Source organism: Nilaparvata lugens, chromosome 7 (assembly GCF_014356525.2).
Source record: "Nilaparvata lugens isolate BPH chromosome 7, ASM1435652v1, whole genome shotgun sequence".
Taxonomy (NCBI): domain Eukaryota; kingdom Metazoa; phylum Arthropoda; class Insecta; order Hemiptera; family Delphacidae; genus Nilaparvata; species Nilaparvata lugens.
This window is the reverse complement of record NC_052510.1, coordinates 11,087,533-11,102,452: the sequence shown is the minus strand read 5'-3', so window position 1 is coordinate 11,102,452 and position 14,920 is coordinate 11,087,533.

The window sequence follows — 14,920 nt, the reverse complement described above, 5'->3', positions numbered from 1 at the left end:
AAACTGCTCAGTAAATTTTTTAATGAACTGGAAGCTCACCTTTGAAACCACAAACTTTGGCTTTCCGTAGTAAACTCTACCAAAATTGTATGACACTTCCCATTTTCTGTGAACACCGTCAATTTTTGTCTATGGCAGGCCATAAATTTATGAAAGAACCTCCAGTAGAATAAAATTTCCAATTTTCAATATGGGGATCAATTTTTGTTTGCTTTTGTGAATGAAGAATCAGCAAAATCTATCTTCCCTAATAGTGGAATTAGATTGACAGAATACACAGGAGCTATTAGTAAACAAAGGTTGAAGAAGAATCTATTTAAGTTTTAATAGTGTCTACCAATTCATGGAAAGTGTATAGTGCCATTGATTGGGAAGGTATACTGTGTATTCATTGATTCAGTCCTATTTGTGGCTTATAAATTATTTCTACTGTAGGCAAAAATAGCGCTCTGTGAATAGTGCCAGGAGTTACAAATCCATATTAAAATAATTCTGCTATTTGATAAACGCCATTATGGAGAATTTCATCATGAAAATTATATTAATTAAAAAGTATGAAAATTTAATAAGTGTCCCTTGATATTGGGCGTGACTTGAATGAATTTTTAAATTCATGCTCTATTATGAATAGCTGAAGAGACACCTCTAAACTGCCAACTGTCAAGAATTATTCTCTAATCTGCTCAAGAATTATTTCAGAATTCAAAACAATATATGGATCTCCTTTAACACAAATGGTTTCCTTTTGGAGGCATGTGCGTCATGAATAAATATGTTTTCTTCTTTAAATTAATTTTTATGATAATTAAAGAAGTGAACTATTTCTTATTGAATTAGAGAAACTATACAGAGGCCTGTTTCCTGAAACTTGAAACAGGATTGCTAAGTTTACTATCAAATTTGTAAAGCAGGATAACTTCTAAAAATCCACACTAGACAAATACGGTATTGTATAGAACGGCGAGATTATAATAAAGTGCAACATAATATAGTGATTATCTAGTGTTTACGAACTCATATTACTGACAGATGTATCCATATTTTACATGATTATATATATTTGAATATATCATGTTAAACATGCCCTTGAATTCAAACAATAATTGTCGAATGAAAAATCTAGTGTTCTCCAAAGTGAGAACAGATATACTGATCAATAAATTTCAACCTAGCATATTGTGTGCTGTGTACACCAATTTTTCATTGTAAGCTCCATTATTTCATATATTGGTGAAACATGAATACAATGAAATTAAAACACAATGAGCTGTATTTTCTACTACGGTATATTGTGTTTTATCTCATTTTATGGACCTGTTCTACATCATCTCTTTTAATACCAGAGTAGTGTTCAATTTATCAATGGAGACAAAAATAGTAAGTTTCCCTCTCAATTTTCATTTTACTTCAAGTTCTTTTGTATATAGGCCTACTGAGCTGGTTACCAAATTGATAGGAAAGAGATGATATTTTAGAAAATGTTCTAGTCTAGAATGTCGATTTCTTGTTAAATCAAGACGATTACTTTCGACTACTAATATCTATTATTATTTTCATATCGGATTCAAATTCTACCTCTGCGCCATTAATTCAGTATTCATTGTATGTGAGCTTTTGAGCAGCTCTTTTGAAATGAGGAGACATCTATTATTTTATCTCATTAATTTAGGAACGTTTTCATTTCTAGTTTCAGATTTTTCAGATTGATTTCTACAGTTTTTGAAAGGTTTGACATCTAGTGAGATCGAACTCCCCAAATCTATATCTAATCTGTTTCTGCTTTCATGACATTATTCATTATTCCTAAGCTTTTGAGCAGCACATTTGAAATGAGGAGACAAATCATTTCATCTCATTATTTAGAATAGACCCCAGGCCTTCTCTATAGCTTCAGATATATTTTGAATATTACCTAACTTTTAAGTTATTAAGATATGAATTTAGCAATCCACTACTATCCTACTCGAAACCTAGTTGAATATGAGCGTAACCCACGTAAAAATAACGATGTGGTCAACAGAATGTGCGCTTCTATTCGGAAATTTGGCTTTCTTATACCAATAGTTGCAAAAAGCGATGGAACTGTGGTTGATGGTCATTTAAGACGAATAGAATAGAATATTCTCTTTATTCAACACAGCAAACGAAACATGCAGTTGAATATCGTCACTAAAATCTTATATTAATACACAAATCTACAAAACTAATAAAATACTAGAATCCATATTAATACATAGGTAGCCTATTATAAAATTTATGTAAATTCACTGTGAGTGTGAATTAGGATAGATTTCATATCTGATTTCAATTTTACTTCTGCCTTCAATTCAGCATCCATTCTATGTGAACTTTTGAGCAGCTCATTTGCAATAATGAGGAGACATATCGTAGTATTTTATCTCAATCTCATTATTCAGGAACGTCTCCATCTCTAGTTTCAGTAGTCATTATACCTGAGCTTTTGAGCAGCAATTTGAAATGAGGAGACAAATCATTTCATCTCATAATTTAGGATAGATTTCATCTCTGATTTCAATTCTACTTCTGCCTTCAATTCAGCATCCATTGTATGTGAACTTTTGAGCAGCTCATTTGCAATGAGGAGACATATCGTAGTATTTTATCTCAATCTCATTATTTATTAGGAGCGTTTTCATCTCTGATTTCAATTCTACTTCTGCTTTCATTACAACATCCATTGTATGTGAGCTTTCGAGCAGCACATATTGAACGAGGAGACAAATCATTTCATCTCATAATTTAGGATAGATTTCATCTCTGATTTCAATTCTACTTCTGCTTTCATTACAACATCCATTGTATCTGCGATTTTTCGAGCAGCTCATTTGCAATGAGGAGACATATTTCGGAAAGTGCGCGTCGATAGCACGCTCACTGCGATGTGTTTGGGACGATCTGTGTTGTGTGCGCGGGTGCGGGCGAGTGTGGGTGGTTATGGGAAGTGGGTCACATCGGAAAAGCGATTCCTAGTTTGAGGTTAGGGCGCAGACGCGTCGAATATCGATTATTGTATTGTCAGCAGGCTGCGAGCGACGGACGGCTTTGCTACTCGGCTCCGTAAAGTCGCTGAGGCCCGCTCGCCCCCACACAACACACAAAGACGCCGCACAAATGCCTTCTTAAATACTGTGATGTTCACAGAAAATTGTCACTATTGGTTGAATGAAAGTATATTGATGATATTCATAAGGAATGCGGCTGTAAAGTGAGGTTGACATATACTGTAAAGCAGTGGTTCTCAAACTTTTCACTTCGAGCCCCCCTGCATAATTCACCTGCAAGCTGGGCCCCCATATAACATATAACAACAAATTCTATACAAACAATTATAATTTATTCATGTACTAGCCTATAGCTACTATACTACATACCGTAGTTGTTACTTTTGTTTTTCATAGCAATTACCAATAAAAAGAGCTTCAGTGTGAAGGATGAGCTTGTTTTTTTCGCACAAAGTTTGTTGAAAAGAGGTGTTAACTCTGATTACGCTACTCTAAGCTCCTGGGTCACATCCAGTCTTGATGTAAATTTACTTTTCATGGCAGATAGAGAAGAAATCCCAGTTTCACACGAATAACTTGTCGCAAATGGAGTCAATACCTTCAATGCCTTTTCACTCAAAATTGGGTGTTCATTGTGCACATCAATCCAAAAGGATGTGAGAGAATATTCTTCAAACGTCATTTTAAGCGCATAGTCACAATGGAGATCAATGAGGTTATATTTTTGCATGCCTATTACATGGGAAACCATAGTTGGCTAGGTATCTTCCTCTCTTTTTTTCTCTTCTCCAACACACCCAACCACAAAGCCCATGGTTTTTTATATTTGTAACATTTTATTGTGTTTTATTTGTTTCGTAATTCTTTGTAATTTTGTTTTGTGTGTTTTTAATAAATTGAAAAATTGAATTAAATATATTGAAATTGAAAATTGAATTGAATTTTTCTATAATGTTGAGGGAACACTCATTGATTGAGAATTTGAATGGGTTTTGAATCCATGACAAACCATTCAAGTTCTCATTATTTTAGAAGTAAATTTAAATTATTTTCCAACCAAGCTTTGCGCCCCCCCTGAGCATTAATCGCGCCTCCCTTGGGGGTCGTGCCCCACACTTTGAGAACCACTGCTGTAAAGGAAGTAATTGTTCCTTCTTAACTACTGTGAGATTCACATCCAATTTTCAGCATCGGTTGAATTAGAGAATATTGATGATATTCATAAGGAATGCTGTACAGTACGATTGACATATTATACTGTAAAGGAAATATTGTTCCCTCTTAATTACTGAAAAGTTCACGTTCACATCAAATTGTCAGCGTTGGCTTAATGAGAGCATATTGATTCTATCCATAAAGGAATGCGGCTGTACAGTGAGATTGACATATTATATACATGTATATATTGTTTAGTGAGATTTCCCATTCAACGGATGCCGTTGACTATTTGAAGTGCATATCACTATACCATTTATTCATGTGGAGAGAATGTTGTGATAATTTTAGATGGGTTATCTATGTGGAGAAAATATAGTGATAATTTTAGAACGTATCAGTGAAACGTTTATCATCAAAGGTTGAATGAGTCGGTTGAGATATACTTGATGAGAGATAAACAAATAATATTACAGAGATAGTCATGGATGGTTGGAGAAAATCTTGATCGATAGACAGTAACAGTGATAGATAGAAGTATGGTGACAATTTTAGAGCATGTCAGAGGAGGAGAAAAGCTTGATAGAAATCCCACTACAGTGATGATAAGGTGACAATTTTAGAGCATCTCAGAGGAAAATAAGCTCATCAAAGGTTGAGATAAAGATAGATACAAATAGAAAGAAAAATAAAAATCTTAGTACCCTTTTTTGAAATTTTCAATCACAACATGTTTCGGACATTGATGCCATTTTCAAGTGATCACTTGAAAATGTTCAAGTGATCACTTGAAAATGGCATCAATGTCCGAAAAAGGGTACTAAGATTTTCATTTTTCTTTCTATTTCTATAAAAGTAGCCCTATACAGAAAATAGATAAATAGATACAAATGTATGTGAATCAACTGGATATTGATATATGTTTTATGTTTTAAGTACAGAGAACAGAGAGAAGTAGTGAAAATGATCTATATATAGAAATTATGCGACGGAAAATGCGGTGTCATTTTCAATCAGTTTGTTGAGAGATGATTAGATTGAATTAGATTAGAGCTCTATATTCATGTATGCTCCAATAAGAGACAAATCAAGAGACATAGATGATAAGAGACAAGCTAGAAGCAACTGTTGATATTGTGTTCACACTAGAAAACTCTGAGATGTTGGAGCAGGATACAAAAAGTATATTGCTCAAATTCAAATAACAGAATAAAATCAGATTTATGATTATACCATAGAGAGAATTCTTCGACAATTTTATTGCCTGCTAAAAATACGTTGCTCATCAAAGGCTGATTGAATCTGATGAGAAGTTGAGACGTAATAATAGACTGGCGGATAATGATAATATGTACGTGTTAGTTACACTGTGGTGGAGAAGTTCAAATATCAGTTGAGATATCCCATGAAAAAATAACATGCTGTACCAAATTTGGAAAAGATAAGTCAGTGGAGCCTTGCTCATCAAAGATAGTGGAGAGTCGTCGAGAGATGAAAAGACAGACAAATATTGATATTATGTGACTCCATAGGAAAAAGATAACATGATCCATCATATTTTATTTTCTCTATGGTGACTCACTCAGAGGTGGTTATGATTGGGTAAAGAGAAACAGATACTGTAGAAATCCCATGTCAAGAATGGTGTGACAGTTTTAGAGGCTGATGGAAACTCATTTTATCAAAGGATGAATGAGTATGCTGAGAGATGATAAACAGATTGTCTGTCATGTATATTGTAGGAATTGTGAATGGTTTGATAGAAGCTGGATATTCTGTGACAGAAAATGCTGTGACATATTTAGAGCATGTATGACAGAGGAGACTCGTCTCATCAAAGAGATGACAGGAGACTATGATATTAAGGGGTTTATCCGAGGTTGACTGAAAAAGAACAGTTGGAATATAGAAATTCAATGGTAGAAAACGCTTCAATTTTAGAACTTTTCAGTGAAAACTCTGCTTATAAAAGGGTAATTAATATTCTGCTAACAAAAGGTGATAAAAGAGGGAAAGTTAACAAAATTAGAACGAAAGAAAAACCTTCTCGGGATTAACAAGGCTTTATCAATCATTAATGACACAGTAACATGACACGTGTAAGTAATTGATTTGCTTACTAACTAGTGAGCTTATGATAATAGATCATAATGATCAATATCATCACAGAAAGAAATACTGATATTTATTTTGTGATTCATAGTGGGGTGGTTATTGTTGTCTATTTTGTGCCTATATGAGCATTTACACTTTACATAAGTCTGTTGATATAGCGACAGTATACAGCAGTATAGTAGTTTTCTCTGATATAGCTTTATCCTATACAGTGGCATCAGAATAATTTTCATGCATGTATTGCAAGAGTTTTAATTTTCATGAAGAGAGAAGCCTCTCTGATATGCAATTAAGAGCCTGGAAGGTGATTAGTGAAGAAGAGAGAGAGTGAGTGAGAAAGAGGGTCAGAGATAGAGAGAGGGTGAGGGAGAGGGACATAGCAAGAGGGAGTGAGAGAGAAAGAGAGAGCGAGAGATAGCTTAATCTCCACTGATTTGCAATTGATGAGGAGGCAAAATTAATTTATTGTGTGTAACCCAATCTGGATTTGATGAGCGCTGATGAGAATATTGTGCTGTCGGCTTTATAATCACTTTGAGCCTACTGGCCTACAAACCTTGAGGGTTTAAGCTCATACATATGAAGTACTGTGAACAGTGTACAAATAATAGACTATACCGTACCATTTTCCAATAACAGGTTCATCATGGACAAAGATTCTAATCCAAACATATTTTAACGAATACTCAAAAATTATTTCAAATTTCGATTCCAAAAGACAATAATTTGAGGTACTTTTTGTAGTGGTTCCAATGTTCTATCTTGTATTTCTCTCAGGTACGGTATAGGTACCGTACATGAAACATAAAATATAGAAAGGTATAGAAATTCATCGGCTCTATGTTTTCCTATACTAGTTGTTTTTTTTAAGTTTTACTGTGATTACATAATGATGTTAAACCATGTAGCACGTCAATGTAATTCTATAGATTACCTGAATTTCGCCGATCAGTCTATTACGAAAAAATAACATTTTTATTTGTACGGCATTATTGTCCAAACAAACTCTCAATAACCTGGTGAGCTAATACCGCACATTGGAGTTCATAAGACTATAAGCGGAAAATAATAATATATAGAAAAATAGTACGGTATACGGTGTTGCGGATCCAGGCAGGTCTTGGTCTCTTTTTATTTTTTGAGGCCTAGATTTGAGCTACTAGTGAAGAAGTGTCCAGTTGCTTTTCATCGGAGCGTAACAGCTCCTGAGTTTTCCTCTTTCATTGACAGTTATTCTCTGCCAAAGGAGAGAGAATTATAAGTGAAGAAAGATTATAAAAGCAAGAATGAATGATCGCTTTAACCGGACATAAAATTTGTTATGAGGCTCGCATCCGCCTATATTCTCTCTCAATCGTAATCTTGGTTTCCGTTTTGTGATGATAATGTGGTAAATCTATTTCCTATTCTAATGCAATCCCAAATAATGTCAGCTTTCAGAACTGCAGTAAATACTAGAGGGATTTAGTTCTATGCTAACTGATAGCTAGAGTTCATTGAACTCAATTTTGCAAATTCAACCCTGCTTCTAATACCACGTGGAATAAATAAAGAATATAATAAATAGAAATAGGATACAAAGTAATCAAATAGAAAAACAATCAACTCATTTAAGTAAGGAATTGTTTTTATTTTTTTGTAAGGAATGTTGTTCTTCATTGAATTGAATTGATAGGATTTATATTGAATATTATTGTATAGTTGAAATGTTTGTAGTCTTTGTACTTTGTGGAAAATAAATTTGAATTTAAAAATGTGTGAGCTCCCCCATACGAAAGGCAATGTGGTAACACTAAAGTAAACAATTTTCCCATACAATAATATTATGAATGAATACAAATATGCAATATGCCTACAATATGTATAAGTACAAAATTAAATTAGTTTATTCAAAACTATATATCACTTAGCACAATAGCTAGACTGATAATAATTATGAAAATTGTGAAAGCCCTTCAATTTGCGAACAGAACGATTGATCACGATGTGGATTTCTGTTTCGATCGAAGCCAATCATCTAATGCTGTTAAATGATAGAAACATTTGAATGCCATATCATCTTTGTGGACGGAATTCGAGACAATAAAACAGTAGGTAATGTTCATTGTCATGCTGTACAAAGTGCAGCGGCGGCTCGTCGTATGAGTTCAATGGCTCATTTAACCCCCAGAATTGAATCAACTTTCTATACAATGATGAATTTGCAACTCAAATAATTATATTTTTATTTTATACTCTGAAATTACATCACATCAATATGTCTGTGTTACACGTGTGAGCGCGACCTACACTGAAAGCTACAGATCGAGCTGACCGTTCTGTTCGTACCCTACTGTGATAACAGTATTGTTTTGTTTCTCTTTGGTCCGTAATCCAAAAATCTGGTGTGGCGCACTCACACAACTTTCCTTGCCGTTATGAAAATTGATCACCTGACGCTAGTGTTCACGCGCATCTCAAGTCTACTATTCAAAGATCTGAGCCAGCTGGTGACAGGGCAATAACGCTGGAGACACACGAGGTCTGCTATCTCTTCATAGTGAATGATTTAATAGAATCAACAGTTGCCAACAGTTTGCAATTGAATAATCACATTTTCTAGAATTTCGAGCTTATTTTCAATTTTAGGTGAAAATGTTACTGAGCATTAATTGTAGAAATTTTCATGCTCAATCTTTTCCACTTTAAATTGTTTGCTTAAATTGTATCTGAAGCCTGATAATTGGGAATATGAAATCAAACTTTGCTTAGATGGGGCGGAGCTCCTGGAATTTTTACATGTATGGGACTTGTGGCAGTTGATAGAGCTTATCAATGACTATTTTAGGTGTAAATTTGATCGAAATCGTTGGAGCCGTTTCGAGAAAATCGCGAAAACCCCTGTTTTTGACAATATTTTCGCCATTTTAGCCGCCATCTTGAATTGCATTTGATTGAAATTGTTCGTGTCGGATCCTTATAGTGTAAGGACCTTAAGTTCCAAATTTCAAGTCATTCCGTTAATTGGGAGATGAGATATCGTATACACAGACGCACATACACTCATATACACACACACACACATACAGACCAATACCCAAAAACCACTTTTTTGGACTCAGGGGACCTTGAAACGTATAGAAATTTAGAAATTGGGGTACCTTAATTTTCATCGGAAAGCAATAGGCCTACTTTCCTTACCTATGGTAATAGGGCAAGGAAAGTACACTCAACATAATAAACACAAACGTTGATGAAGTAATAGCAACAGGTGATAGACGATATTCAATAATTATGCTTCACAATAACTACCGTTGTGTGGGCGACAATATTTGATTTTCCGAAACATGGCGATACAAATTAAAACTTAACAGAACTGGCTCCATGGTATTATTTTTGTTCTTCGCTCTTATAATGTACCCACAACAATCAATACGGTATACATATTCTGCTCAATGTATTTTAAAAATGTAGTCTACCCAGCGACCACATAATACTCTTGTAGTACTGTTGCTGAGTCTACCTTAATCATCAATAATTAAGTTAAATCAAAGACTAAATAAACATTTAAACAGGTCTGTGGTTAAATTCATTTAAACATTTGTTTTTCCTATGACTTTTTTATGTTTTCCCTATTGTAAACATTGAAGGTCCTGCTGTGACAATTTATTATGTCCAACAGATGTCTGTACAGATAAGATAATTGAAACAGCAGACTTGGGGAAAAAGAAAATTAGTGGAACGAAACTAGTAATGTAATTAGATGCAGATAGTTAACTCCGGTGGGGGATTTAACTATTCCAGCATGTTATTCAGGATAGGGGTGACGTCACTTCTATTTACCAAACTCGGTATCTGATGTGGCCTCATGGGCGAGCTAGCTCTATGAGAGAGTGAGAGTCATAGAGAGAGCGAGAGTTATGGGGAGAGAGAGATTTATAGAGAGAGAAACATTGAGTCATAGAGAGAGAAACGATGAGTCATTTAGATAGAGTCAAAGAGCAAGAGGGCGATTGAGATTCATGAGGATAGTGGAAGAAAGAATGAGAGAGTGTGAGTCAGAGTGAGAGTGAGAGAGTGAGAGAGAGATTGAGAGGAGTGTGCTCAGAGCAGAACAGTCATTGCGCTGTTCTGCTCATGATCATGATTGTAATGACTACGATGATGATTGTGTCGGATGCTTGGTTTGCAGCTCATTGCTCCGAAGAGATAGAAAGAGTGTGAGAGAGGAAGAGAGTGAGTGCTGCGAGAGGAAAGTCCTCTGCCACTCCTGGTGCCTGCAATTGTCCAACCTTGAAACGTTTCAACAATTGGACATGCCATTCTTACGCGGCACCGTCGCAATATTGAGGAAATCATTAGAAAAAAAGGGAAAAGATCTTTTCCGAGAGGAAACTTTAGAAGAAAACAGCCGAATTTTAATGTCACTATACTGATAAGTTACCAATATCGGGGCACCGAGCTTCGCTCGTTATTTATTTATTGACTTTTGATAAACCGAACACAATTCTTTAAAATGATTGGGGAAGTACTAACAGGCACAGCCCAAAACTGTTTCTTTCCCGAATTTTGATTTATACACTATAAATAGTCCAGAAAGTAGGTAATGTTCCATACACTTAAATTCAGGTTCAATTTTCTGTTCAAACATTTGAAAACAAAAAAATTATAATTTAGATTATATACCAACCAAATTGAATAACAAAATAACTCACTAATCTCACTAACTCACTAATAAATTGTCAAATAATGATCAACTTTGAAAATAATTATGATTTACTCTAGTTTAGGAGAATTATCATGTCATGTCAACGAATCAGATTATGTTGATCAAATCGATTGAATTGTCTAGTTAGATAAAATTTCTCGCTGATTGATTATGATTAAACAGCTGGAAATAATTCTGTCTATCTCCCACACAGGCACACGCATCTTCTGTTATCGAGAGACGACGAAATTAACATCTGTTTTCCAAGGATGAATTATCATTTTAATGTCGTTCAGCTTATTTTCCAAAGAAAGAGACATAGTGCAATCGAATCTTTATATCATAAACCTACTATGTTCCAAATTTCGTAAAAATCGTTAGAGCCGTTTTCGAGATCCGTTAAACATAAATAACCAGATATAAAAATAACCAGATATATAAATACAGAAATTGCTCGCTCAATATAATAGGATACGCCTCCCCAAACAATTAAGTTGAAAAAGGAAGAAGAAGAATAAGGAGAAGAAGAAGAAATAGGAGGAGGAGGAGGAGAAGAAGAAGAAGAAGAGAAGAAGAAGAAGGAGGAGGAGGAGGAGGAGGAGGAGGTGGAGTAAAGAAAAAGAGAAAGAAGAAACAGGAGGAGGAGAAAAAGGAGGAGGAGGATGAGGAGGAGAAAAAGAAGAAGAAAAGGAAAAGAGGAAGGAGAAACAGGAGGAGGAGAAAAATAAAAAGGAGAAAAAGGAGGAGGAGGAGGAGGAGGAGGAGGAGGAGGAGGAGGAGGAGAAGAGAAAGAAGAAGAAGGAGGAGGAGGAGAAACTGTGCGATAAGGTGCTAGGAAGGAAAGATCTCTGTATTGCTTCATGGATTACAAGGATAGAATTGTTTGTTTTCCTCTGAAACAAAAACAGTGAGATGAAATGATTGAATTATTTTTTTGATAACAGTGGATTATTAAGTCTTACAGCAATAAGCAGTGATTGAGTGATCAAGTTTCATTGTGACGTTCGATACTGTGGGAGTTTCAGCTCAGAGAGGAAGTAAATAATTAACCGAAAGTGTGGATTGCTGTTCGCGATGAATGATATCGGTATCAACGGATCTCATTATGTTTTCATCTTGCCAGTCCATATTCCATTAACTCTCATCCCCATAGTGAACTGTGTGGAAAGTGAGTAAAGGGTAGAGTAAATGGGTAGAATACGGTAAAAGGAAATTAGAGTGAGTAAGAAAGGGGGTGAAAAGAAAAATGAAGTTTGGAGTTGAGCAAGAAAATGTAAGATGATTTGAGAAATGTGGATGAGTGAGAGAGATTGATATATCGACAGATAGATTGATAGATGGATAGAATAGAATGACTACTTTTATTTTTGACCTATAGGAGGGTGAAGTTAAGCGCAGTCAGCCCTCTCTTACTCTTAACCCTCCAATACAATATTAAATTATAATTTAACAAGAGAGAGTGTGTGAAAAGATGTGAGAGAGAAAATTGAAGCGTGGGGCTGAACATGAAAATGTAAGATATTTTTATGAATGTGGATTGATTGATTGATTGATTGATTGAGTACTTTATTTATGTAGATTACAATATATACTGGCTTATACACTTATATACAAAATTACAGATGAATTTACATAATATAGACTAGGAAAATAACTATTGAACTGTATATGATATGAAAAAGCAATTTGTAATATAATAACTATAGATAATAATCATATTGTTATGCATGTACATAAATTGGCGGAGCTTTGGACATATCAATGTCCATTCTTTGGGAAGAATATTAAAAATATCCTCCCCACTAACTCTCTACCAAAACGTTAATTTCGTTATTTAAACTAAGGATTTATTTATTAATGGAAATATTGTAAAAGTTTTAATCAATATGAATATTGAGAGAAAAAAAACAGAAAATTGATAAAGTAAAATAATTATATAGGTAGATAAGATCAAATAATTGATTAATAAAATGAAGTAGGCTGAAAGTAGATCAGGGTTATCAAATTCAGTAATATACAGCATTATGCAGTGGATAATTGAAATAACATGAGTTTATATAATATATATATATATATATTATACAATTCGTTCTATAACATGGTTTAAAGGTTTATATTGGTGGAATGGGTGAGGGATGTTGTCATGTGATCGTTCTAGGGCCGGACAGTTTCAGTCATTTGTTCCAAAATATGTTTTTTTAAAGTCAGGTTGAAGCTCGCTCGGCTCTCGATAGAGCTGATAGAAACAGGAAGTGTATTCCATGCACGACAGGCACTGACTAAGAAGGATTTTGTGAAAATAGTAGTTCGATGATTGGGTATCCTAAAGTACTTTCTCTGGTTCTAGTATGTGAAGCATCTATCCTCCTACCTTCAGAGACAAATTTGAAATCATCTTTAAAATAGTTCGGATTACCGTATTTCAAGATATCTCTAACAAGCTTGACTATTCGAAAAAGCCTCTGATCGGGAAGCTTCAATGTTGAACTAGCAATGTGGGCTGGGGTGATATGATCATGGCGTTGGAGAGAGTAGACGAAACGTAGACAATAATTTTGGCAACGCTGTAGTTTATCATTCAGAGTGACTTGCATATCGTTAAGAACAGAATTACAATACATTAAATGTGGGAAGATGAGTGATTGAACCAATGATAATTTAATGTTTCTAGGGAGGATATCGTGCATTTTCTTCAATGCATGCATGGCTGAGAATACCTTTTTACAAGTTTTGTTCACTTGTTCTGACCAGTCAAGAGTATTATTCATAATAATGCCTAAATTTTTAACTGAGCTACAGTAAGGAATGTCATTACCGTCTACACTAATTTTGTGAATCGATTCAAGGTCAATAGTGTTTATAAGACGAGAATATCCAATTATAATGGGTTGTGTTTTGATGGGATTAAGCTTAAGGCCATTTTTCTTTGTCCATTCCACTATCGAATTGATATCCTGATTCATTATTCCAACTGTTTCATTAATTTTTGTTATGGGACAGCTTAAATATATTTGAAGGTCGTCTGCATAAGTATGGAATCTGGAGAATTTGATAATGGAAGAAAGGTCATTAGCATACAAAGTGAAGAGGAGAGGGCCTAAAATTGAACCTTGTGGTACTCCATGCATAACGTTTTTCCAAGTTGACTTTTTGTCACCGACAGATACACATTGTTTCCTACCTAAAAGATAGGATTTAAACCAAACTAACGAGTTGCGACTGAAACCAAGAATAGCCAACTTATTCAGAAGGACTGTATGATCAACAGTATCGAATGCTTTAGAAAAATCAAATAGGGTGAGGATGGTGCATTTTCTTTGGTCCATAGCTAACCTTATATCATCAGTGACACGAAGCAGAGCTGTCTCAGTTGAATGGAATTTTCTAAAGCCTGATTGAAAGTTATGAAGCTTACTATTGTTGTCTAGAAATTTTACAACTTGAGCATGAATGAGTCTTTCTAGCACTTTGGACAATGCAGGTAAAATACTGATTGGTCTAAAATCCTCAACTTTATTGGGTGATGGAACTGTATTTAGAGGGCGAACCAGAGCAAACTTCCAGTTTTCAGGGAAAATGCCTTCTTCAAGTGACTTGTTGAAAATGTATGTAATGGTTGGTAAAACAGCAAATAACATCTTCTTGATAAATTTAATAGGAATTTTGTCTACACCCGTAGCATTACTATGAATACGTTGAATTGCTCTGAAAGTGTCTTCTTCTGAGATTGGATGGAAATGAAATTGATCAGTGATTGGTAAATCTAAGTTTGTAACCTGCTCTTCAAGATCATCTATATGATTAGCAATGACAACTTCGTCGCGTTGGTTAGAGTGTGAAACGAAATGGTCATTTATATTATTCAATGGTAAGTCAATTTGTGGATTCGATTTCTGTTTGCCAAGCCCGAATTCTTTTATTCCCTGCCAAAGTGTCTTCT